Raw genomic sequence first — 25,308 nt, forward strand, 5'->3', positions numbered from 1 at the left:
CAGTAGTATTATTGATGTATCTTGTCAAATTATATAAGATGTACGTACGTTCTTAATAATATTGGTAAATTGAATCAAAGCACAACAGAATATAAATAAATTACTTTCAGTTATATATAAAACAAATTAACAAATTAAATAGAATTGTACATAATTATTATGAAATAAAGAGTAAAAGATTATGCACTTACAATTTTCATGAAGGCAGATACAAATAATATACACACACACATATATATATATATATATATATGTATATATATATATATATATATATAAATTCCTTTTGGTGTCAAGTGAGTGTAATCGAATTTTCTATTTGTTGATATAATTTGTAAAAGAAGAAGCTCATCGTGGAAACATGTGACTTGATATTTACGAACTTAAAAGATATTTAATATTTGAATGATAAATTACACTAAACAGTTGCGTTGAGCACTATTACGATGCATCCAAACTCATTCCTGTTTCAAGAAGCTAGAGCAAAATGGAATTGAACATCTATAAGTTAAAAACAATTTTATAATTAAGATAATACAATAATAAGCTTTTAAAGTATATTTTATTTACGTTTTTGTTTTAAACATTCATAACTCTTTGCTAAAAAGCACGATCGCGTTTCTCATAAAACTTCCTATAAGTATGTAATAAATACTACGAGCGCGATAATGCAAATAAAATTATTAGAGTAATTTTTGTAAAATTGAGAAATTAGACAATAATTGCGTGCCACAAGTATTTTTGTCGTAGAATTTTTTTAGTTGATCCTTTGGACTAATAAAAAAAAATAGTACGATATGAATCATTCGACAAAGTAAAATTATTTGAACTATCGAAAATCATTTATGAAAACTCTACATATTATAAATTTACAATTAAATAAAATTTTAAAATTTTAATATTATTTGAACATATAAAATGGTAGATAAAGAATTGTACATGTATAAATATTATTATAGTATATATAATTAAGTTTATTATAATAGGATTTGATTTAGAGGATGATGCAACACTCGCTCTAAAGCAATACATCCGCCCCAGCCGAGCAATCTCCGAAGACTGACAGAGATTATAAAATTTCTACTATTTATTATATTGAAATAAATTTTTTTAATTTTACATTTTCGTGTACTTACTTTTATAATATCTGAAATTCAATAAACGTATATTTAATAACAAAATAAAGGGGTGGTATAAAAAATAAACCCAGAACGCCGAAAATTTACAAGCCAATCATGTGTGGGTCTCCAGTACTCTTTAAACTTTTATACATTCTCACCTTGAGAATAACGCAAAAAAAACCCTTGCAGGCTTATCATATCTATGGACAGTTGAAATTTTTTTCAGCCTCAATCCGGGTTTTCAAATTATATTATAAAAAAATTACAGCAATGTGAAAAATTGCATAGGGTACGTTGGACCCAATAGTGATTGGCTAGAGGGAGGAGGTTAATATGTAAATTAGATTATAATAACTTAAAATTAATTTGTAATTTTTTCAATTTACAATTGTATTAATTTGTGGTTTGTAATGCGTTCGATAGACTGTTAATTTAATTTAATTTAATTTAATTTAGTTTATTGCAAAGCTATATGAAAAAGACTATATATTAACAAAGTAATAGATATAAAGTATGATATAATAAACTATAGTTAACATAAACATAAATACAATAGACAATAGTAGCTTGCAAATGGTTAGGCGTCAGCAGAATTGCTGTTACAAAGCCTACCAGTAACAAAATCAGAATAAGACAATGCAATAAGAAGTAAACTAATAGCTGAAATCATACACACACGCGCAAACACACCAATTACTCTCGTTTAAATACTGTGAGTGACGCAATGAAACGCGAGGCAGCGGAATGAAAGGAGGATAGAGAGAGAGAGAGGATTTTATTGAATTAGAAAGAGAATTAAAATATTTGACAGAGGTGTAGGAGAAAGTGGCACAGAATTTAATGGACCGATATATGAGGAAAGATAAATAATCTTGATATCTGGTGACAAGAGGGTTAAAAGAAGAATGATGCTCAGAGTTTAACTAAAGGAGACGTCGCAGATATAAAGAAGTATTGGAACGAAGGAGAGAAAATACATGACGGGTGGAGAATAAAATGTTGCCAAATCTTAAGCCAGATCTCTGGTAATACAATAAACGTCAATCTTTAGTAATTTAAATCTCTCTCTCTCTCTCTCTCTCTCTCTCTCTCTCTCTCTCTCTCTCTCTCGCTTAAAAATCTAAGAGTAATTTAAAAATCTCATAATCGTTACTCCTTTGCTTTTCAGAGATCGCACGTGGTCCAGTCTCGAGTTATAAGGATTGGATTCCTTGACTCGAAATTTGAACCGACGATGCACTGCTTGTTGGAAACAAGTGTAGCGTCTCTGCGAGACGTTGGCTCATATTAAGCAATAAAACGTACATTCGACTCGGAGGGTACTTGCTTCTGTGAGACAAATACCTGCGAGACAAAAGTCTAAACGTCTTTATTAGTCTCATCATTTTCATTCTTTCTCTCTCCAATCAAATTCTAAATTTAAATTTCCGAGAGTTTAGACGTAACACTATAGTAGTTTGATTGCGTTTATAATTTCGAAAAATCATTTCGGCGCGCAGTTCAAATAACTATACATTTAGTACATATAAATTCACATAAAAATTATTTAAAAGCATCTAAGATCCAGCTTCGACCGTAATAGGCATTAAATTCTTGTTGTGTGTTAACCCTCGATGATCACACTTCGTGAAAATTACGTAATGATCACACGGGACAATCTCAACATGATCTCAGTACGTTAAAATAACTGTCACAGCTTTATTTTCATAAGTATAAGATCAAAAAAAATTAGGAACATTCTTTGAACTTTAAAATATGTATTCGCATTGGTTTTTTGCTGAATTAATAATTTTAAAATAATCAAAAAATTAATACAATGTCACGCTAATTTCGGGCAATAATTAAATTATCCTTAAATTAATACAATTACGTTTCGGCTTACAAAGCCTTCTTCAGTGCTACAACGCAAAGATACAATCTTAAATTAACGAATAAAGAATAACGGATACAATGAAAATAAAAACCATCAATGGTGAAGTGTCATACTATAAAAAAATATAAAAGAATATAAAATAAAAAAATATATATAAAAATTCGAACGTCAATAAGTATCCCGCCAGAAAAGCTAGAACGTTTGGATACTTTAGTCAACAGTAGATCAATTATGTTCGACAAAATAGATTTGCCAAATTCCTCGGTTAAGAATCCAGTTTGTCACAGACTTGTATCAAACGATTTGATTAATTACGAGTATTTTATGATATTCTGTAGAACAAATAGATTTAAGATAATCTATTGAGAGTACAAATTAGTTCCGCTCCGTTTTCCAAAAGATGGCTCCGGCTATTGTGAATGGTTCATACTGACAGCTGATTTTGGCATTTTCAGAGAGGACATCTGCTAATAATATTCAGTTTATATCGCTTTGAGTTTCATACAAAAACCTTGATTACGGTGTTGAAATGTCGAATTTTGTGTTAACCAAGCAGCATTTGCGAGAGGTTCTAATTTTCTCTTTTAATTGGAAGAAAAGTGCAGCTGAAGCCCATCGAATGCTTGTCGAAGTTTATGATGACACTGCTCCAACTGATAAATCATGTAGGGAATGGTTTCGACGTTTCAAGGATGGAAATTTCAGCATTGAAGACAAGCCTCGCTCTGGACAGCCAAAAAAATTCGAAGACAAAGAATTAGAGACATTACTCGAAGAAGATCAGAGTCAAACGCAAGAGGAGCTTGCAGAATCATTGGGAGTAATTCAACAAGCCGTTTCTGCACGATTGAGAGCCATGGGAATGATTCAAAAACAAGGAAATTGGGTGCCTTATGAACTGAAATCGAGAGATGTTGAAAGGCGATTTTTCACTTGCGAACAGCTGATTCAAGGACAACAAAGAAAAGGTTTTTTGCATCGGATTGTAACTGGAGATGAGAAGTGGATATTTTACCCCAAGAAGAAAAAATACTACGCTAAGCCCGGTCAATCGTTGCCATCGACCTCAACATCAACACCAAAGCCGAACATTCATGGTTCGAAGATCATGCTCAGTATCTGGTGGGACCAAAAAGGTGTTGTTTACTATAAGCTGCTGAAACCTGGCGATTCCATTACGGGCGGTATTGTACTCGCTACAATTGATTCGTGCATTGCGAGCAAAACGGCCGGAATACGAGTAAAGACATGATAAAGTTATTTTTCTTCATGACAACGCTCGGCCTCATGTCGCAAAAGTCGTAAAAAAATATTTGGAAACGCTCAAATGGGATGTTTTATCGCACCCGCCGTATTCTCCGGACATTGCTCCTTCTGATTATTGGTTGTTCCGAAGGATGCAGCACGATTTGGCAAGTCACCGGTTCACTTCTCCAAAATTGGATCGCTTCCAAAGACGAGTCATTTTTTCGAGATGGAATTCGAAAATTGCCTGACAGATGGGAAAAAGTAGTAGCCAGCGATGGACAATACTTTAATTAACCTGTTCATTTATTTTATTTTGAAATAAATGAATTTTTGAATACAAAAAAACGGACCGAACTAATTTGTACTCGCAATAATAATAATAATATAGAATAGAGAATTTGAAGGATAACGGTTATCCTGTAGGAATGATTTTTTATTATATCAACAAAAGGATAAAAAGTCTGACTTGTAAAAAATCTACGATGGTTAATAACACTATCTCAGATAACGTTGACACTGATAGAGTTTTGAGAGAGATAATAGTTCTCCCATATGTAAGATCTATTTCTAATAAAATTATTAAGTCTATTAATAAATCCAAAAACATGATTGGTTATAGATTAAATAAGTTTAATAAATTTATTAAAGTTCATAAGGACAAAAATCAACGTGATAAAAATAATAATGTCATATACGAGGGCAGGTCAATAAGTTCTTAGAAAATCTGTCAGAGGGCACTCGCAGTGTCATGCTATGCCAGAAATTATCGATAAAGTCCACGATATTGTTTGGACTGATCGAGGAGTGAAGGTGCGCAAACTTGCTGAGGCCACAGACATATCACATGGCACAGTAATTTCAATTTTGCACGATTGAGTATGAAAAAGCTATTGGCAAGATGGATGCCGCGTTTGCTTACTGTGGATTATAAGTGCGACCGTGTGACGATTTCGAAACAATGTTTGGAGATGTTTCAACGTAGTCCAGACGAATTTCTGCGTCGATTCATTATTGTGGACGAAACATGAATCCATTACTTCACACCCGAGACGAAGGAACAGTCAAAACAATGGATTTCATCGAGTGAACCAGCTCCGAAGAAGGCGAAGACCGTGAAGTTGGCCGGAAAGGTGATGGCCACAGTTTTTTGGGATGCACGCGGTATAATTCATATCGATTACTTTCCATCGAAACAAACGATCAATGACGATTACTACGCAGCCTTATTGGACCGTTTCAACAATATTTTAAAGAAAAAAACATCCTCATTTAGCGAAAAAGAAAGATCTTGATCTTCCATCAAGACAATGCACGGGTTCACACGTGCCCAGCACCGATGACCAAATTCAATGAATTCTGCTACGAATTGCAGCATATTCGCCAGATTTAGTCCTCTGCGATCTTCCTGTTTCCAAACCTGAAGAAATGGTTCGAAGGAAAGAGATTCACCATCAGAGAGCAGCTCATCGCCGAAACAGAGACTTATTTTGAAGGATTGAACAAATCATATTATTCGGACGGCTTGAAAAAGTTGGAAAATCGTTGGATCAAATGTATCAAGCAAAAGGAGACTATATTGAGAAATAAAAATGAATCGATCAAAAAAAATGTGTTTTACTATGTTTTTCTAAAAATTTATTGATTTGCTCTCGTATAAATTGTAATAACTGCGGTGCATCGTATGTTGACCAAACGAAGAGACAATTGCAGACAAGAATTAAAGAACATTGCAATAAAATTAGACCAGTCTAAGTATTCAGTAATTTCGAAACATATCACAGAAACTAATCACGACTTTGATTGGGAGAAAATTAATATTCTTGATTTTGAAAAAAATTATCGTAAAAGAAATATTTCTGAAATGATACATATTAAAGAACAAAAAAAACGATTTAAATTTAACGAAAGATACTGAGTTATATTGGATAACTCTTATTTCAACATACTTGACGATATACGAGAACATAAATGGTCCTAGTTTTGAACAGACTTGTTTTTACATTCGATTTTATTACTTTTGTTTGACTTGCTTTTGTTTGACCTATACTTCACATTAAAATATCATAAAATACTTGTAATTAAAGAATTCTCAAATAGTTTGATACAAGTCTGTGATAAACTGGATTCTCGATCTCAACCGAGGAATTTGGTAAATCTATTTTATCAATGAACATAATTAATCTACTGTTGACTGAAGTATTCAAATGTTCCTAGCTTATTTTCATCTGATGGAATATTTATTGACGTTCGATTTTTTTTTTATATTTTTATATTTTTTTATATTTTTTTATAGTATAACACTTCACCATTGATGGTTTTTAAATTTTCATTGTATCCATTATTCTTTATTCGTTAATTTAAGATTGTATCTCTGCGTTGTAGCACTGAAGAAAGCTTTGTAAGCCGAAACATTTGTTAATTATATTACTTTAAAGTTAATTTAATTATAGCTCGAAAGCCATGACATTGTGTTAAGAAAATATATATTTTTTACTCCATAGTCCAAAAAAATTCATGAATGGAAGTTTATATGAAAAATGATTTTTTCATTAAAAAAAAATGATTTTTATTTTTTATTTTTTAATATTTTTGCGTAAAAGTTTAGAGATAAAGTCTTCAGATAATGCACTTCGATAAACAAATTATTACAATAGCGGGTGTTTCAAAAAAGGTATTTATTTTGAAGATTGATTGGGGTCGCCGTGACGGCGATCATTGATTCAACAATGTGATACATCCGTTTCGCTCGATTGTCAAAAATACCAACGCGTATTACGCCAATCGTATGATAATGTAGTTAGAGATTCAACCTACTGAGATATGATGGTAGATGGAGCGTCAGGCGTTATTTCGAATTTTAAAGGCTTAAACACAATAGGCACAGGCAACAGAGAATAACGAACCGTCCAATCAGAGTTCTAATGTGTAAGTTCGTTATATCCCAGAGCTCTGATTGGACGGCTCGTTATTCCCTGTTGCTTGTGCCTATTGCCTGTGCCTATTGTATTTAGGCCTTAAAGGGATCCTAAAGCAAAGCTCGAACTCCGACGAAATCACTAGAAGTCGCGCCGCGTGCCGTACATTGACATGTCTTTTTATACTACTGCAGCAATATCTCATCTCTATGATACACGCAGTCACTTACGTATCAATTTTTGTATAACAAATTTGTCACGATAAAGCGTCTAAGTTTAATTCTAAAAACTCGATGTTTGTTCGTGTAAACTGTGTTTGGGAACCATTATTTCGTACGTACAAGTTGTAAAGCTTTCGTATCAAATAAATGTTGTCACGACTTGACAGCTGAGACGTCATGTTACACTAAGCAATGGTAAAAAATATATCAATTTTGAAATTTTCGATCGATATCGGCATAGACTCCACTTTCCAGACGTATTAATGCGAATACCTGGAAAAAGATTTTCGAATCGGTAAAAGAAAAAAAAGTATTTCTTATACAAAAAATTATATGTGCTTACATGGTAAAACAGGAGGCTTTAGGATCCCCTTAAGTTGGTGAAAATTTAATTCAAACTTTTAATGGGGTTACAATGACCCCCCAGTAATCAATTAGTGTTAATCCTGAAATTTCACACTGATGCGAATTCGTACCAGTAAAAATTTCAAACTGCTATCATTTCTCGGCGAGTAAATGTGTCGCTCTTTCTCCACTACGAAATAAACTTGTTCAATCCTATTGTGTACAGCGCAAGCGTTCCAATGATCACTCTTGTCATGATCTGTTAAGCAGCGACTACGAAACTTAGAGCTGGTGCGAATTCGTACTTATGTGGCATTAGTGAATGCAGTACTTATAACATTGTAAAAGACTATAATTTCTCGGTAAAGTTTTTACTGAATCTTAATCAAAAGTAAGTAATATTTATGTATGTACTACAGTTTTTATTATCTCTTATCTCCTTCTCCTTAAGTAAAATAGCTGTAATCTTACTAAAATTGGCCTCTAATCGTGATCTCATTGTTGCCGCTATATTCCGCATGTCATTGGCTGTATCGCGTATCGCACCGGTGACGCGTGACACGTTTCATGACGCATAATTGACATGACGGAAGCATTCTCGTGTGAGCTCTCGTATTGGACGGACGTTCCCTATCCTTGCGAGATTGTGTGCATCATATAGTGCTTCGCATATTCTTTTGTGATTTTATAGATAATTACGCTTTTTTCCGTCACTTCATTCTTTTCCCTGCATATTTTGGTGGTTTTTGTTTCTGTGCATCGGGGTTTGTACGGACGAAAACCTCCGTCAGCCGATCCTGGGAGCACAGAGAATCCTTCTTCAGTGCCGCTCTCTGATCTAATAGCGTTTTTTGATCGCGTTCTAACGGACCCTAATATAGTGGACACTATTTCTAATGGTGAAGAATCTGTGGACCAAATCGAGTATACTGTTACTGTCAGTAACGTTGTTCCCGTACTGGATTTAGGTATGGTTTCCCGAAAGAATAAAGGTAAGAAGAACAAGTCTTCTCCTTACTCGCGTCCCCGCTCGTTACGAACAAATGTAAATGTTTAAATAACGGCTCGATCGCCTCGAATGCTCACAAAGACGTAGCTTTTTCCGATCGCATTCTCTGGAATCTTTTTGCATGGAAGACAAACGCCTCGGGGCGCTCGTCGACAAAGCGTCTCTGCATTCTTCGGCTATTACATCTACTAATCGTTTCGCTGTGTTAGCCGATAAATCCTCTTCCGATCCGTCACGTCTTCATCCTTCTCCTCATATGGAAACTATGGAAATCGACATCCCACCCGACAAGATCAATGTCTCGGATCCTAGCGGTTCCAAAAAATCTCTTAAGAGACGTGTTGATAACGAAGCTCCCAATGCTTCCGCTAACAAAATGCAGGCCCTCTCCCCTCTCTCTAACGGCACTTCGAGCAGCTTCCCTGTCAAATATCAACATATCGACTCATCCGCTTATGTTGTTCATTTCTGCCGCGCTTTGGAGATCTCGGACGAAAGAATCAATGCATTAAATGTTAATCGCATTTTACATAAAGCTTTCAACCATGAGATCTTAGAAGTCAAGAGCCATAGACGACGTACCATTGCGGCGTCTTTTAAAAAAGCAAAATTAGCTAATACGATTGCACCCATCCTCTTGAAAGAAAATAATCTTACAGCATTTATTCCTACATTCCGGGTCAGAACGGACCTAATTAAAAACGTCCCCGCGGACATTTCCGACGAAGAGATTCTGAATAACTTTGAATCGCCATATAAAATTATTTCTGCTAAACGACTCAATCAAAAAATCAAAGAGGAGGACGAAACTAGGAATGTACTTTCTCGCACTATCCTAGTTAAATTCGCAGATCAAACTTTACCTCACTCATTATTTTTGCATGTCCGTTTCCCAGTCCTCCTCTATATTTCGCGAGTCCGACTTTGTTTTACTTGCCTTAGACGGGCACATTAGTGCGGATTGTAAGAGCACTCCCCGCTACCCTCGTTGCGGAAACACACGGCATGAATCCTTTAAGGATTGCCCCCGTGCTAATCTACCTCCGACCTGTTGTAACTGCCATCAGGAACACTTTCCCTCTTCTCCGTTCTGCCCCCTTTATATTAAGCAAAAACAGATCTACGCTATAGTCGCAATCGAGAATATTTCTTACGCAGACGCCCGTTTTAAACTGGTCTACGCCGGACCCTCGGATTCTTCATATCCTGCCTTAAACTCATCATCTTCCAGTGCTTTTCCTTCCCTCTCTTATCGCTCCCGCCTTCCGGCTCAAACACTCGACCCCAGAGCGGGAATCCATATGTATCCGTCCTTTTTTGATAACAATCCTTATATGCTGCTCAGCCGATTACTGCATGGCGAACCCACATATTCTCCTTCTCTGCCCCCTAACTCCTATGCAGCAGCCATACGGTCTTCCAACCGGACTCCTGCGACCATTCTCTTCAATATCCATCCCAAAACGGGTAGCAATTTATCTCTAGCGAACCGCCACTGACCGGGTTACAGCCCTCCCCCACTCTTGGAACGAAATCCGAAATTTGCACAACTTATTCCTCTTCGCCCCCAATAAAAAACCTGTTCCCATCTCGGCTGATGAGAGTCCCTATGACCCTCTTACAACTTCTGATCTTCTCCCCCAGACCTCCTTCACTTCCTCCTATTACCCACCCTACTCCCTAGCCTCCCCCCCTATTCCTATAAATCCTTATACCTTACGTACTCCCACCACAATTCATTACCCCCTCTTTATTTCTCTTTCTATTTCTCTCTATTTCTCTTTCAACCTCGCTTAATTGACTTTTAATGACGCTTATTTGACTCGCAATCGGATGAAACCAACTTTTCTCAATGCACTAGCCTCTCTCATTAACCACCTTTCTGACATAATTCCCCCATTGAATTCATCATTAAAAGACACACAAATTCAAGCGGACATACACCCTCCATGAAGCGCTTCAGGATCTTCCAATCAATTCTAACCACAATGACCAACACAATCCCAATTAATAACTCTCTAGAGGATTACGCGTCGTTCATTGAAATTGTAGAGGTGTCCTAAGTAATAAAGGAGATATTGAAAAATTAGTGGAAGCTTATGATATCATAGTTCTCTGTGAAACGTATCTCTCTCCTGACCATGAGTTTCGATTGTGTACGTGCCGTATAGCACTTCTCCGCAACTCGAGGCATAGCCATTCTGATTAAAAATCCTATTATATACTCTATGCTTGATCTCTCAAATAAATTTGATGTCTCTGTTGAAATTATTGGCTTACAGCTTCACAATAACTCAAGCACTCTTAATGTTGTAGGCATGTACCGTCACTCTAATTCATCAACTTCTCAAGCAAGTCTCGACAATTTTATCGCTCTTACAACGACTCAAGATTTGACTCTCTTGATTGATGACTTTAATGCACATCATCCTTTCTGGGGTGTCTCTCGACCGAACAAAGCGGGTCGCATCATCAGCGAGGCGGTCGATCGACATAACTGCGTTATTCTTAATCCTAGTTTACCTACTTTTTATTTTCATCCTACCAGAAATTCCTCTCTCATTGACTTGGCGATCGCCTCGTCCTCCTTGGCGTCACTGTGTGAATGTACAGTACTCGACACACATGGCAGCGATCATTGCCCGGTTCTTGTCCAAATTGACTGTCATGTTAAACATGCTTCTTTTTTCTCTAATAAACTTAGGTTTATCAATAGAATCAAGCGTGTATTGAGATATCTAAAGCTCTCCTCATATTGTTGAATCCGTTATGAGTCTCCCTGTCAACGATCCAATTTCTCAATACAACCAATTTTATTCTAATGTTCTTGATATCTTCTCACATCACTCTTCATCCCCTTCACTCTCATTCCTCAGACACTAACAACAACAACAATACTCGCAACGTTCCCTCTAAGCGGACCCCCCCCCCCTCCTGCCTTGGTGGACTCCTGAGTGCAATTCAAGCAATTCGTCGTCGCTCGGAATTTTGCAAGGAATATTGTTCCGTCCCGACCTTAAAAAACTACGAATATAAGAGTGAGGTCCGCGAATGTCGTAAGATCCTTAAAAGAGCTAAACGTGATGCCTGGCGCGAGTTCTGTAAATCGCATTTGATGGCAAGAAACCGACTGCGGATGTCTATATACTCAAACGATTTCGTAACTGTAAATTTTCAAGTAGTACTAAAAACAATGATAATAGATTCTACGATTCGGTCACCATCCTTGAAGTCATTGACAAAATCTGTCCTTCTTGCTCGCCCCCTCCTTGCAATCTCCCGGCTGACTCGTCGATGACTAAGTCCATATTCATGGTTGGATTCTCCTTTCGAACTTAATGAACTTCGAGCTGTTCTCGCCTCAATTAGATCCTCCTCTAACCCTGGACTGGATCGCATAGATTACAAAATCTTGAAGACACTTTCATCTGCTTCTTGAATGTCTTTTGTATATTTTTAATAACCTCTTCCACTATTCTCTCTTCCCTTCTCAATGGTCACACTTACTTATCCACCTTATCAATAAACCTGATGGAGGGATGTGCGCCCCATCTCTCTCACCTCTTGCTTTCTTAAAACTCTTGAGAAATTAATCCTTAACCGTCTTTATTGAGTAATAGAATTTTCTCTCCATCCTATTCTTTCCAACTCTCAATTCGGTTTTAGAAAATTTCGGTCGTGCCAGGATAATCTCATTATATTAACAGCCACAATATACGAAGGCTTCGCCTTTCTTCGAGTTCGTCTACAATTGCAGTTTTCATTGATATCAAATCTGCATTTGACAACGTTTTGTCTCACATCCTAATGGATGATCTACTGGTACTTCAACTCCCTTCTAAAATTATTAAATTTATCGAAAACCTCATTTCATGTAGATATGTTCAATTTGTCATCCACGGGTCTCTCACGACATCAAAAATCTCTCGCAAAGTCGGTTCTTAGCCCCACTCTTTTTAATTTTTACTTTCGCAAGTTGGAAGACCAGATTCATCATCAGACCAAGATTCTCCAATTTGCTGACGATCTTATGATCTATTCCACATCTTCGGATACACGCTCTACTCTCCAATCGGTCGAGAACTCGCTGAATCGTATTACCGAACACTTACAAGGCCGCGGACTTAACGTCTCACTATCTAAAACGCAAATAATGGTTTTCTCTAAACGCCGCACTCTTCCCTCCTCCGAGTGGCAAATTGTGTCGGGGGTACACACGCTCTCTCCCATCCCAACCCATCGCTTTCTTGGTATTATTCTGGGCTCCGGCCTCACGGATCCCCCTTCCCTCTCCACCTCGAGAGTCAAAACAAAAAAAATTCTTCAAGTTCTGTCCGCAATCAGGAGCACATGATGAGGCGCTCACCTTCAACTTCTCCTTACGGTATATTGTACCATGCTCAGAGTCTCCATTGAATATGGTAGTCTTGTATTTGGTTTATCGCGATCTCGTACATTCCGAAAACTGGAAATTATCAGAATCACGCGGTTCACACCTATCTGGGTTGTCGTATTTCCACCCCAATTAACGCTCTCTTTGCAGAAACCAAAGAACCTCCTCTCCACTTCCGCTTTCAATTTCTTGCCGTCAAATATTTTACCAAAATTCTTTCGGTTACCGATCACCCAACAGCAGTATCCTTATTTAGACTGGCAGATGCCAATCTAATAATGCCAGTCTCTCTTCCTATCTGTCAACCCACTTCCCTGCTCCCCTTCTTTTCAAGAAAGTGGCTAATTCTTGCGTATCGACCAATCCTATACTCTTCTCGCATACAGGCACACTTTCTCCTCCACTTATCTCACACCTACCCTTGTTCAGACCTCTCCTTCCTCTCTATTGGCTTTCAAAAAGAAACCTCCTGACCCGAACGCTGCTCGCGTGTTTGACGAACAGCTCTCTCTGATTACTGAGGGTTCTACTGTATTCTATACCGATGGCTCTAAAATTGACAATAACCATTATGTTGAATCGGCAATATACTCATCGCAACTTCAAGCCCTCCTCTTACACAATCAGCTCCCTGTTGACACATCGGTCTTCTCTGTGAAGGCCTGGGCAATCTATAACGCTATTCTTTCTGCCATTGGTCTCAGCTTAAAATCCGCATACATTATCAATGACTCCCAGAGTGTTCTCAACGCTCTTTGTAGCTTCAATAATAATAACAACTACATAATTCCTCATATCAAATCTATTCTCGTCGAGGTGGTCGAGCTCAATATAGATATCAAGTTCGTTTGGGTCCCTTCTCATACGGGCGTCGCGGGTAACGAGAAGGCAGATGCTTACGCGAGACTAGCTACCTCGAGAAGCTCATGGTGCCATTTTAGAGTCCCCTATTCTGACTACTTTTCCTCGCTGAAGGAAAAGTTTAACGATAAAATCGAGCGCGTACTTACTGAATTCTCGAATACCAAGGAAGCCCATCTACTTTCAGCATATCTATAAAAAAAAACAAAAAAACCATGCTACCGACTCCCGCTACTCCGTAGGAAGAGTATTGTCACGGTTACGCGTCTTAATCATTATAACCTAAAGCACAGTCTCTTTAGGAAAAACTTTATTGAAGACCCATCATGCGATTGTGAACACCCTGTCCAGGATGCGGACCATGTCTTATTTCGATGCCCGGTTTGCCTGGCCACGCCAAATATTTACGCTCTGCTTTGTCGAACATTATTAATTTTAATTTGAATGATCTCGTTGTTCAAGGCCTGCAGAATTCTTCGCCTAAACTCTGCCGCCTCTTATACAGCTTCAGCAAAGTATCCAGCCTGCAATTTTAACTTTCGTTTATGGCGCGTGCTGCCGCGCAGCTAACACGCAAGCGCAGAGATACTCTCCCTCCCTCTTCCATCCTCAGCAGCCTTGCGCCGCTTTTCCAAACAGCTGCGTTCTCTCGGAGTCATCGCTATGACCCGAGTTTCTGAAGGTATTACATTTGTCTCCTTCGTTCACGCCAATTTCCACTCTTATCAGTATCTATGCTCCACTTCACGTCCAATTCACATGTCCGCTTTTTGCTCTGGCCGTATTAACCTCCACATCCAATAGGAGGCAAGAGCCATAAATAAAGAAGAAGAAGAAGAAGACGTGATGGAAGATGGGTCGGTGAATGGCGCGTGTGTGAGAAGTTAGTGCAGGTTTACCGAATATAATAAAATAATAAAGACAGAAACAAGGTCTTAATAAAAAGAATGATACTGAATCGTTACCTGAAACTTACAGATTATTCAATCTCTTTCTCCGTCTTAACAGCATTCTTCCTCTTTTTACATCCCCGCTCTCCACTTTCTCTTCCCTCTACTTTATTTTCTCCCTCTTATGGTCCCTTTCCTTTCTAGTTTATCATTTCAACCTTCTTGTCTTGATATGCGGATTTTATATTGTCTCTCTCTAAGCATTTTAGAATAATGACTATATTTTCAATCTCATCGCATTGCCTAAGAATAGACGATTTATATTATATTGACACACAATTAGAAGGTATTTATTCTCATTTGATTTAGCTGTTACTCAATTAAAGATACATAATTTATGACTGTTCATCACAAAATTACGATTCGTTTTAATGACTTTAATGTACATTTCTCATAATATTACATTACTTTTTTTACTTTTTTGTATTCTTTGCTTCTTAGTTTGTATTTCTCTTATTAGATTTTATTACTTATTCCGATTACAATTTTATATTATATTTGTACTTTTTAACAGAAACATATTATACGTTTGTCTATAATCTACATACACAATCCAGAGGAATGGTTATCGATTACAATATTTCTGTAACATTTATTTTACATTGAGCGAGATTGATTATTAATACTGCGATCGATATCAAATTTTAATTTTTATATGTCTTAGCTATGTAATATCTCCAACGCTTTTGTTTACATTGATAATGATCCAACAGGAATCGAACGTTTGTTTTGTTTTATTTGTTACAGGCAAATTAAAGTTTATATTTTAACTAGATGACATGTTTATTTATTAACTGTTTAAAAAATATTTATTTTATAACGATTAATCTTAGGCTCATAGCCCTTTATCTTTATGTTTTTTAAATTTATTGAGCCTTATTACTATTGTAATAAAATAATAATAGTGGCGATTAATAATATAACAGTAAAAATAAGAAAATGCCTATTTATCTTTTATCACAGTATAATGATAAAAAAGAGACGACAGTGGCGAGACGGAGACATATAGAAGTGAAAAAGAAATGTCAGACGAATGATGAGGCGCGATAGAATTGAGAGATGAGTGAAGGAAAACACAGGATAGAACCGAAAGACGAGAGAAGAGTTAGGTATTAGAAGAGTTAGTTATTTTGCGTTTTATTTCTGTACATTCTCATATAAAATATCTTGTGAACTATACATTTTTTAGTAATGACAAAAATAAAAGAAATGAATTGCAATACAGGAAGTTGGAAGTAAGAAAGATATAGATATCAAGCGAATTATGAGAGATGAGAGCAGGAAGAAACGAGATAGAGGCAAAAGACCTGAGTGGAGACTAGGGAAAGAAGGAACGAGATATCAATGGGAGAGGAGAGATGCTAAATAAAGAAGGAGCCTCTCCCAGAGGGACAGAGAAAATACGACACAATAAAAGAATTTACTATTTCTATGTCACCGTTCAAAATTTCCTTTTTCTCGGAAGAAACATTGCTTTTGCAAGATCTTCATCTGAGATGGTATCTGGTATCATTTTCATATCTGACATGTTCTCAACAAGTAAGAAATATGGCATTTTATCAGTATTAAGAATGCTAGATATTTGAAGTTTTGTTTTCACTTTAAATTTATCAAAAAATTTACGATCTTTACATCGTACTTCAAATCTAAATTTAGGTGAGAGAGGAAATCTAAATAGGTGAGAGATGAAATTTTTACTTTTAAATTTAATCTTAACATAAAATTGTTATTTTCAAAGAATTAATAATTTCACACACAGTCATTTTCTGTTTTATTTCTGTACCACATACTTTATGTCAAATAATATAATTTTCCTTTAAATTATGTGTGTGAAAAGATCGTACGTGTCATCATAATTTCCAATTGGTTCCTGTGGTAAATTTGAAAGAATTAATTAAATATTCTATGATTTGCAAAGTTTTGTCGTGTATGCACTATACACAAGATAAATCAATAATTATTAATATTATTTAAACGTTACACTAATATAAATCTAATTTATAATAATATTATATTTTCTTTATATAGACTTTTTAGAAATTCATAATAAAATAATGCATATATTTATAATTAGAGTGCGAATGTTTGGACACGATTTCGATGTGGACGCGAAAAATTACTGCATGCGAGTCAATCGGAGTGCTAAAATGAGTTGACAACATTTGTTGAAGAGACTCGAAGTTTGCCGACTGCATCGATCTATCCGAATATATCTGTCTTACAATTAGTTTGATTAGTTCGCATCATAGACATATGGGAGCTTTCCATCTACGCAGCGATCATCTCATCCTTGTTTAACATTGGTGCACGACAAGGATGCAATTTCAATTAAGGATAATATTTTCTCTAAAAATTTAGACATTTTAAAGAAAATTATTAAAATTAGCGTTCTCACGCAAACTCGATTAAATAAAAAAAAAGTATAAAAAAAATCTCCGCGCCCTGTTTACATTGAATAAGTGCGTCAATCGAAATAGCTATATTCGAATAAATGCAATCGGAGAGCTTCGAATCTCCTTGAGAAATGTTACTATCTTATTTCAACGTACATTCGACTCGCACGCAGCAGTTTCACACATTCCAAGATTGTGCTTGAACATCCATACCCTATTTATAATACATATATTTTATATAATGCATATATTTTTATCAATCGGTTATTGTAATTATTACGTAGCACTGAATAATATCAGTATGATAACTATAATTTTTATATCAATTTTAATCCCTGATTTAAAATAACAAATAAAATTTTTTATTTACGTATTGTAACTAATAAAATATAAACGCATGATTCAATTTTTTTATTATATAACATAATAAATCATAATTTTTGTAATCTAATAATTTATACTATATGATGTTTATAAAAAATGAACAATTCAAAATTTTATTATTATCTGAAGAATAATTTTTCTCTTTGTTGTACACATAAATTTATGAGTCATCATTATTTCTGTTATCGTTCCTGTAATAAATATTGATGGATTGATTAAATATTTCATTTTTTAAATTCTTTATTACACATAAAGCATAAGATAAATCAATAATTATTTTAATGTTTAAATATTAGTATTATTTTCTTTTAATGATATATTAAATGATATATTTAATGATACATTAAAAGTATGATTTTTTTATATAGATGCTATTTAATCTTCTATTTCATAGACATATTTTTCATAATATACTCGTTGTACATTATTAAATGTATATACACATATACATATATATATATATATATATATATATATATATATATTAGGTGTTGGAATTAATTCGTAGCGTTTTACAAGTGATGGGAAGTACTTTCATTAATGTATTTTTTAATGCTCATGTGAAATAAATAACATTCTTTCATTAAAAAACGCTACGAATTAATTCCAACACCTAATATATATATAGAATTTTTGAAATGCGTATTTAATCCGGGTAGTACGTTGGTATTGGTTCATATACATATTATGTAGCCTAAACAAATTTATAACATCTAATATTTTATAACTGTTTATGAAATCTATATAAAATCGAAAATAATATAATACTTAGAAAACTATATTTTTTTATATTGTTCATTTGAATTTATACATAAATGAACATTAGTAATTGTAATTTAATGTTAATTTATACACGTATTATTAATTTTTTATAAATATCAAATAAGTTTCTAAGGTATATTTTTTTATAATATATCGTAGATAAGAAAAAATATTATTTAAACAACCTGGTTATATCTCACTTCTTAAATTACATTTTGTTTATAAAGTTATTAAAGTTATTAAAGTTATTAAAATTATTAAAATTTTTTTAGTTATATGTACAAATAATATATATAAATAATAATAGTTCTTAAAATTTATTTTTTTTTATTTCAGATATACGGTAACTATTTTTTTCAATTATAATAATTAAAATTTAAAACGTTATTTTTTACGCGTTACATTTATTTAATTTGATTAATTTAATTTAATTATTATTTTAATTAAATATAATATTTTTTTTAAATTGTGCATCAATAATCATGATAATGATGATAATAATATTGATGCATGCGCGCGCTAATGATAATTATGATGATAGTGATAATGATAATGAAACAATAATATTAGTAGATTAATTACTATTACTATTATTATATGTATATACATTGTATATACGTATTTAATATTTCAAATATAATATAAAAATTGACGTTGTGTTTTAACAATTATTATATATAACTATATTGTGTGCTTATATATATGTATAATATATATATATACATGTATGTATCTCTTAAGATGGGTCAGAGCCACATTGAGGGTGGAGAATGGTGGACAAAGGGAACAAAAAATTCTTATACCATTTTGAGATACTCGGTGTAGTTTTCGAATTAAAAAAAGAAATTTCCAACAATAACGTTTGGAAAGAAATGCAGAAAATCAACGATGTCGTCGTCAAAATACAAAAACTAGTAACATTATTAAAAAAAAAAAACGATTAACCAAATAATAGTATCGCAGGAACAATATGTAATAAACATATAACAAAATTAAATAATGATATAGTTCGAGAAAATTCTGACAATAATATAACATTAAATCAACAATGTGCAGAATATCAATATCATTATCGACGGCAAATACAACAGCCTCGTATAAATATTGATAATACTACATTAATTAATGAAATAGTTGAATATTGGTTCTGTGGATGTGACTGTGTTCATGCGAAGTAAATTGCAAATAAAATTGTAATGCAAAGTATGTTGAAAAAATATCTAATAAAGGAAATTTATTTCACGATTGTTGTAATCATGGTACAGTATTTTTGGAATTATTACCTCAATATCCTCAATTTCTTCATAATTTATTTGATGATAAATATACAAAATCTAAAGATTTTTTCAACATATCTGTAGTTACAATAGTCATTCATTTTCATTCGCATCATTTAATGCAAATTTAGTTAACTTTCAAAATAGAAGATCAGGTCCGTATTGTTTCAAAAGGCAAAATTTATTATCAAATAAATACGTATTATATGCTGCTCCAAACGAAAATTCAACTTATGATCAATTTTCTATTTTGGATAATAATGAAGCTATAAACTATCGTTTAAATGAAAATCGTTAAAAATTTCCTATTTAGATTTAGAAATCATTACGAAATCTTGAATATATAATGCAGACATTTAATATATTTGCTCAATCTTATCAAATGATGGGTAAATTAGTTACTCTAAAAAACAATTTTAAAATAACAACTCCACAGATTGTTAACAAATATATTTCTGTAGAAATTCCTAATCCATGTGAAAATCGTATTTTATATAACATAATTATATATTTATATAACATAATTGAGACATATGATTCTCATGGACCTTGTGGCAATTGATGTTTAGTAGATGGAAAATATTCGAAGATGCTTATCCTTATTATCATCGACGAAATAATGGTAAAAATTTTGAACGCTTTGAAGGATATGTATTAGGTGTTGGAATTAATTCGTAGCGTTTTACAAGAGATGGCACAAGCAGTACACTATTTCGTTGTTACCTATAGTTCTGTATACATTGTAAACATCTATCATAGGACGTCATTTGCCGTACATAACCTTTCTTGAAATCATAAATAACAATACTGTATAATTCATTGAATATGTCAAAATTTGTGCCAGATAAAGTGTTTTTGCGGGGAGTTTTGCTTCATTACTTTAATATGAACAAAAGTGCAGCTGAAGCTCATCGTATTTTAGTGGATGTGTATAGTGAACATGCTCTGGCTGAGCAAACGTGTAGGAAGTGGTTTGCACGTTTTAAAGCTGGTGATTTCGACTTGGATGACAAGGAGCGACCTGGTCAGCCGAAAAAATTTGAAGATAACGATTTGCAGGCACTGCTCAATGAAAACTCATGTCAAACACTTAAAGAATTATCTACGTCATTGGAAGTTGACTTCTCAACAATAAGAAAACGTCTTAAAAGTTTGGGCATGATCCAGAAGGAAGGACATTGGGTCCCATATGAATTGAAACCAAGGGATATTGAGAGACGTTTTCTCACGTGCGAACTGCTGCTTCAACGGCAGAAAAGAAAAGGTTTTTTGCATCGGATTGTTACCGGTGACGAAAAGTGGATCCATTATGACAATCCAAAGCGCAGAAAGTCATGGGTTAAGCCCGGCGAACCATCAACATCAGTGGCAAAGCCCAATATCCATGGCTCAAAGCTCCTGCTCTGTATTTGGTGGGATCAGAAGGGTGTCATATACTACGAACTGCTAAAACCGCATGAAACCGTTACTGGAGATCTCTACCGACGGCAACTGATGCGCTTGAGCCGTGCATTGAAGCAAAAACGGTCGGAATACTTCGAAAGACACGATAAAGTCATCTTGCTGCACGACAATGCTCGCCCACACGTTGCAAAACCGGTAAAAACATACCTGGAAACACTTAAATGGGAAGTGCTATCGCACCCGCCGTATTCTCCTGATATTGCACCTAGCGACTACCACTTGTTTCGATCATTAGCTCATAGCTTGTGCGAGCAGAAGTTCACATCTTACGAAGATTGTACAAAATGGTTCGATTCCTGGATTTCATCTAAAGATGAACAGTTCTTCCGACGCGGTATTCATTCACTGCCCGAAAGATGGTCAAAAGTAGTAGAAAGTGATGGGAAGTACTTTCATTAATGTATTTTTTAATGCTCATGTGAAATAAATAACATTCTTTCATTAAAAAAACGCTACGAATTAATTCCAACACCTAATAGTTGATAATCGTTATGTAGTTCTGTATTGTCCTATTTTATCGATTATTTTTAATTGTCACATAAATGTTGAGATAGTTTCAAATCAAGTATCAAATCAGTTAAATATTTATATAAATATATCTATAAGGGACATGATGTTGCTGCTATAACAATTGAGCCAATAACAGAAAATGTAATTGTCGATTATGATGAAATACATAACTTTATAGAAACTCGTTATGTAGAACCTGTAGAAGCTAGTTGGCGTATTTTTGAAAAAAAATTACAAGATAATAAGAGTCATGCTATAATACATTTGCCAGTTCATCTTCCTCATGAACGAAACATTATTATTGAAAATGAAGCCAATGAAGAAGTGAAATGATATCAGCTTTAAATTAAGTTACAATGTTAATTGATTATTTTTTTTTAAATCTTCGTGATGAAGAAGCAAGACAGTATTTATGTAGAAATTCCAAACTATTATATATTTAAGAAGGAAAAAAATCAATGAAATATATCGCATTGGATCAAACGAAAAAATCATTTTAATTGTATAGAACGAATGTATTCCGTTAGTCCAATACAAACAAAATTATTTCATTTACAGCTATTGTTACTCACTATAAAAGGAGCTACAACTTTTAATGTTTTAAAAACTGTAAATGGAGAAGTATGTCAATCATTTTCAACAGCATGTTTAGTTTTCGGTTTGAAGATGATGATGATTGGAAATGACCAATGAAGAGATAGCATGGATGATGCCAAAACAACTTCGTAGATTATTTATACGTATATTATTACACTGTCAATCATTGTATCCTAAAGAACTTTGGCAAAATTTAAAAATAGCAATGTCAGAAGATTATATCCGACATTTATATCGCAAGGACAACAAAAAGCTTATGCACAAATCGGAATTATTTCTTTCTGATAAAGGTAAAAGCTTCGCTGATTTTCCACAAATGGAAATTGATAGTTAATAAAAAAATTATATAACATTTGAAGAAGCTATGGAAATTGGCATGAGACAATCTAATTAATTGAATAATGAACAAAAAGAAATTGTAGATCTTATATTAAATAAATTAAATATTAATAATAATAACAATAACAATTGTTTCTATATCAATGATCTAGGTAGTTCAGGTAAAACATTTATATATATAACTATCTATCACTTAGCCAAAATAATAAATCTATTTGTACTATGGCTTTTACGGGCATTGCTATCAGCAGGAAAAATAGTTCATAAAACATTTGGATTACCAGTTCCATTATTTCTTGATTCATCTAACATTTAAATCCAATCAAAAAGAAGTACAATATTTGGAAACAGATATTTTTATTTGGGACGAAGCGCCAATAATACTATGATATGCTTTAGAAATTATGGATCGAACATTGCGTGATATTATGAATAATAATTTGCCTTTTGGTGGAAAAATTATTATATTAGATGAGGATTTTAGACAACTTCTTCTTATTAAAATACATGATACTCGATGTGAAATAGTAAATCAAATTTAGTTCTATTTGGAAGCCTTTTACAAATTTTACTTTAACAAAAGATATGCGAATTTTTCCAGAAGAAATTGAATTTGCAAAATTTTTATTGAATTTAGGAAATGGTAAATTAAACGATTCTAATGATAATATATAACTTCCAGATTGTTGTATTGCTTCCATTAAAGCTGATATTGTAAAAGATATATACGGTGATCAAATACAAAATAAAAAATTTGATAAAATAGCTAAATGTGCAATACTTTCTGCAAGAAATACTGATGTAGATGAAATTAATAAGCAAATTGTCGAATTATTAGATATATTTAAAGAACAAATATAGACACAAGTATAGATATGAAAATTGTGATGATAATGATGACATTGATGAAGTTTTATTACTTGAATATTTAAATACTTTGTCTCCATCATCTTTTCCTGCTTATGAATTGCGTTTAAGACCAAATTGTATACCACATTATGTTAGGAATTTTAATATCAACGAAGGTCTTTGTAATGGTACTAGATTAATAATTATAGAACTTGTGCGTGCGTGCGTGTGTGCTGATTATTTATTGAAATATAAAATTTTAACCGGTGATAAAGTAGGCGATACTGTTTTTTTTAAATCGCATAACATTATATTGTGAAAATATATATTCTTTCATTTTTGAAAGAACACAATTTATAAAATTCTATCAATTCAATCTATAAAATTAGCTTTTGCTATGACAATTAATAAGTCACAAGGTCATTCGACATTCGACAAAATGGAAATAGACCTTCGAAAAGATGTTTTCAATAATGGACAATTTTATGTTGCTTTTTCACAAGTTAGATCTTGGAAAGCATTAAAAGTTTATCTTGGTAATCAACGAAATAGTAAACAAATTAAGAATTATGTATATACAGAAATATATAAATAATTTTTCTATATTTAAATTTTTATTTTTACAGGATATCCCAAAATTTGCGAGTTATAATACTCTAACAAAAAGATTTTAAAAAATTAAATTAAAAAAATCATTTGTAAATTTGTATTTTAAACAATAGTTTCTGAGATATAACGGTTTAAATGTGACAATTATGAACTACACATAGATAATAATTTATGAATATTAGTGAGAGCAATAAGCGATCACTAACATTACGGTATGCTCAACTCATAGATAGGTTCAACTATATAAATATAATTCGTAATTAATCATACTTTATTAAATCCCTATTAATTCAAAATTACTGTTTAAAATTAAAATTGTCAAATAACTTTTATTTAATATTATTTATTTAATATATATAAATTATTATATATATATATATATATATATTTACTAAAAAATGACACATTAAAGATTGAAAATAAAGTTGTGATAACAAATTTTTAACAAATTTTATTTAAATAACTTTTATTAAACAAAAAAAAAGAAGTTACTTTATCAAAAGAAAATAAAATTAATTATGTTCAACTTATGATTAAAAATAATATTTTTAATAAAAAATTTTAATACATATTAGGAATAAAATGTTAGATCTCCAAAAAAATTTTGAACACAACTAAATATATTTAAAAGACATTCTAAATATTTATTCTCTTATCGTCTATTGAATAAAATTTATTATATAATAATCGAAGTGGAGTGGCCTAATAAAGAAACCACTATAAAAACGCGTCATGCTATCTACCACAAGATGATGTGAAAATGGTAGCATTCTGTCATTTCTTTCTTATAAAAAATAAAATAATTAATAAATAATAAATTATAAATTATAAATATTATTAATATAAGTATTATTAATATTAATTAAGTAATTGTTAAATAAATGGCGCGCGCGTAGCGCGCGCTTGTATTGTTCTTAAATTATTAAATTTTGTAGAAAATATTGTATGTAAATTTTATTATTTTTCATGCACAACACATTTTCTCTGTTGTCTCTTGTATCTTTATTTATAAATAAATAATTTAAGTCTACAAATAATTTTAAAAAGTTCTTCAATAAATTCAGAATAATAATAAAAGCAAATTTTTGAACTTAAATATTAATTATGGTCTCTTAAAGTCCCGTCCGGATGGATACAATTATGTAGTAGTGCGCCTGCGCACGCTTCGACAATAGTTTTCAAAGTACC

At 33.1% G+C, this 25,308-nt stretch overlaps 1 protein-coding gene and 2 pseudogenes across 6 annotated transcripts in view; 2 read left to right on the forward strand and 1 right to left on the reverse strand.

Annotated features, from left to right (window-relative positions):
• LOC105144031 (dual 3',5'-cyclic-AMP and -GMP phosphodiesterase 11) overlaps positions 1-25,308 on the reverse strand; it is a 234,137-nt gene that overhangs the window by 30,617 nt on the left and 178,212 nt on the right. The gene's annotated exons all lie outside the window — the stretch shown is intronic.
• On the forward strand, positions 22,350-23,204 carry LOC147909526 (uncharacterized; annotated as a pseudogene).
• LOC147909527 (ATP-dependent DNA helicase PIF1-like) lies at positions 23,248-24,106 on the forward strand (annotated as a pseudogene).

The sequence above is a fragment of the Acromyrmex echinatior genome, chromosome 6, assembly GCF_024713525.1.
Source record: "Acromyrmex echinatior isolate Ae372 chromosome 6, ASM2471352v2, whole genome shotgun sequence".
NCBI lineage: Eukaryota > Metazoa > Arthropoda > Insecta > Hymenoptera > Formicidae > Acromyrmex > Acromyrmex echinatior.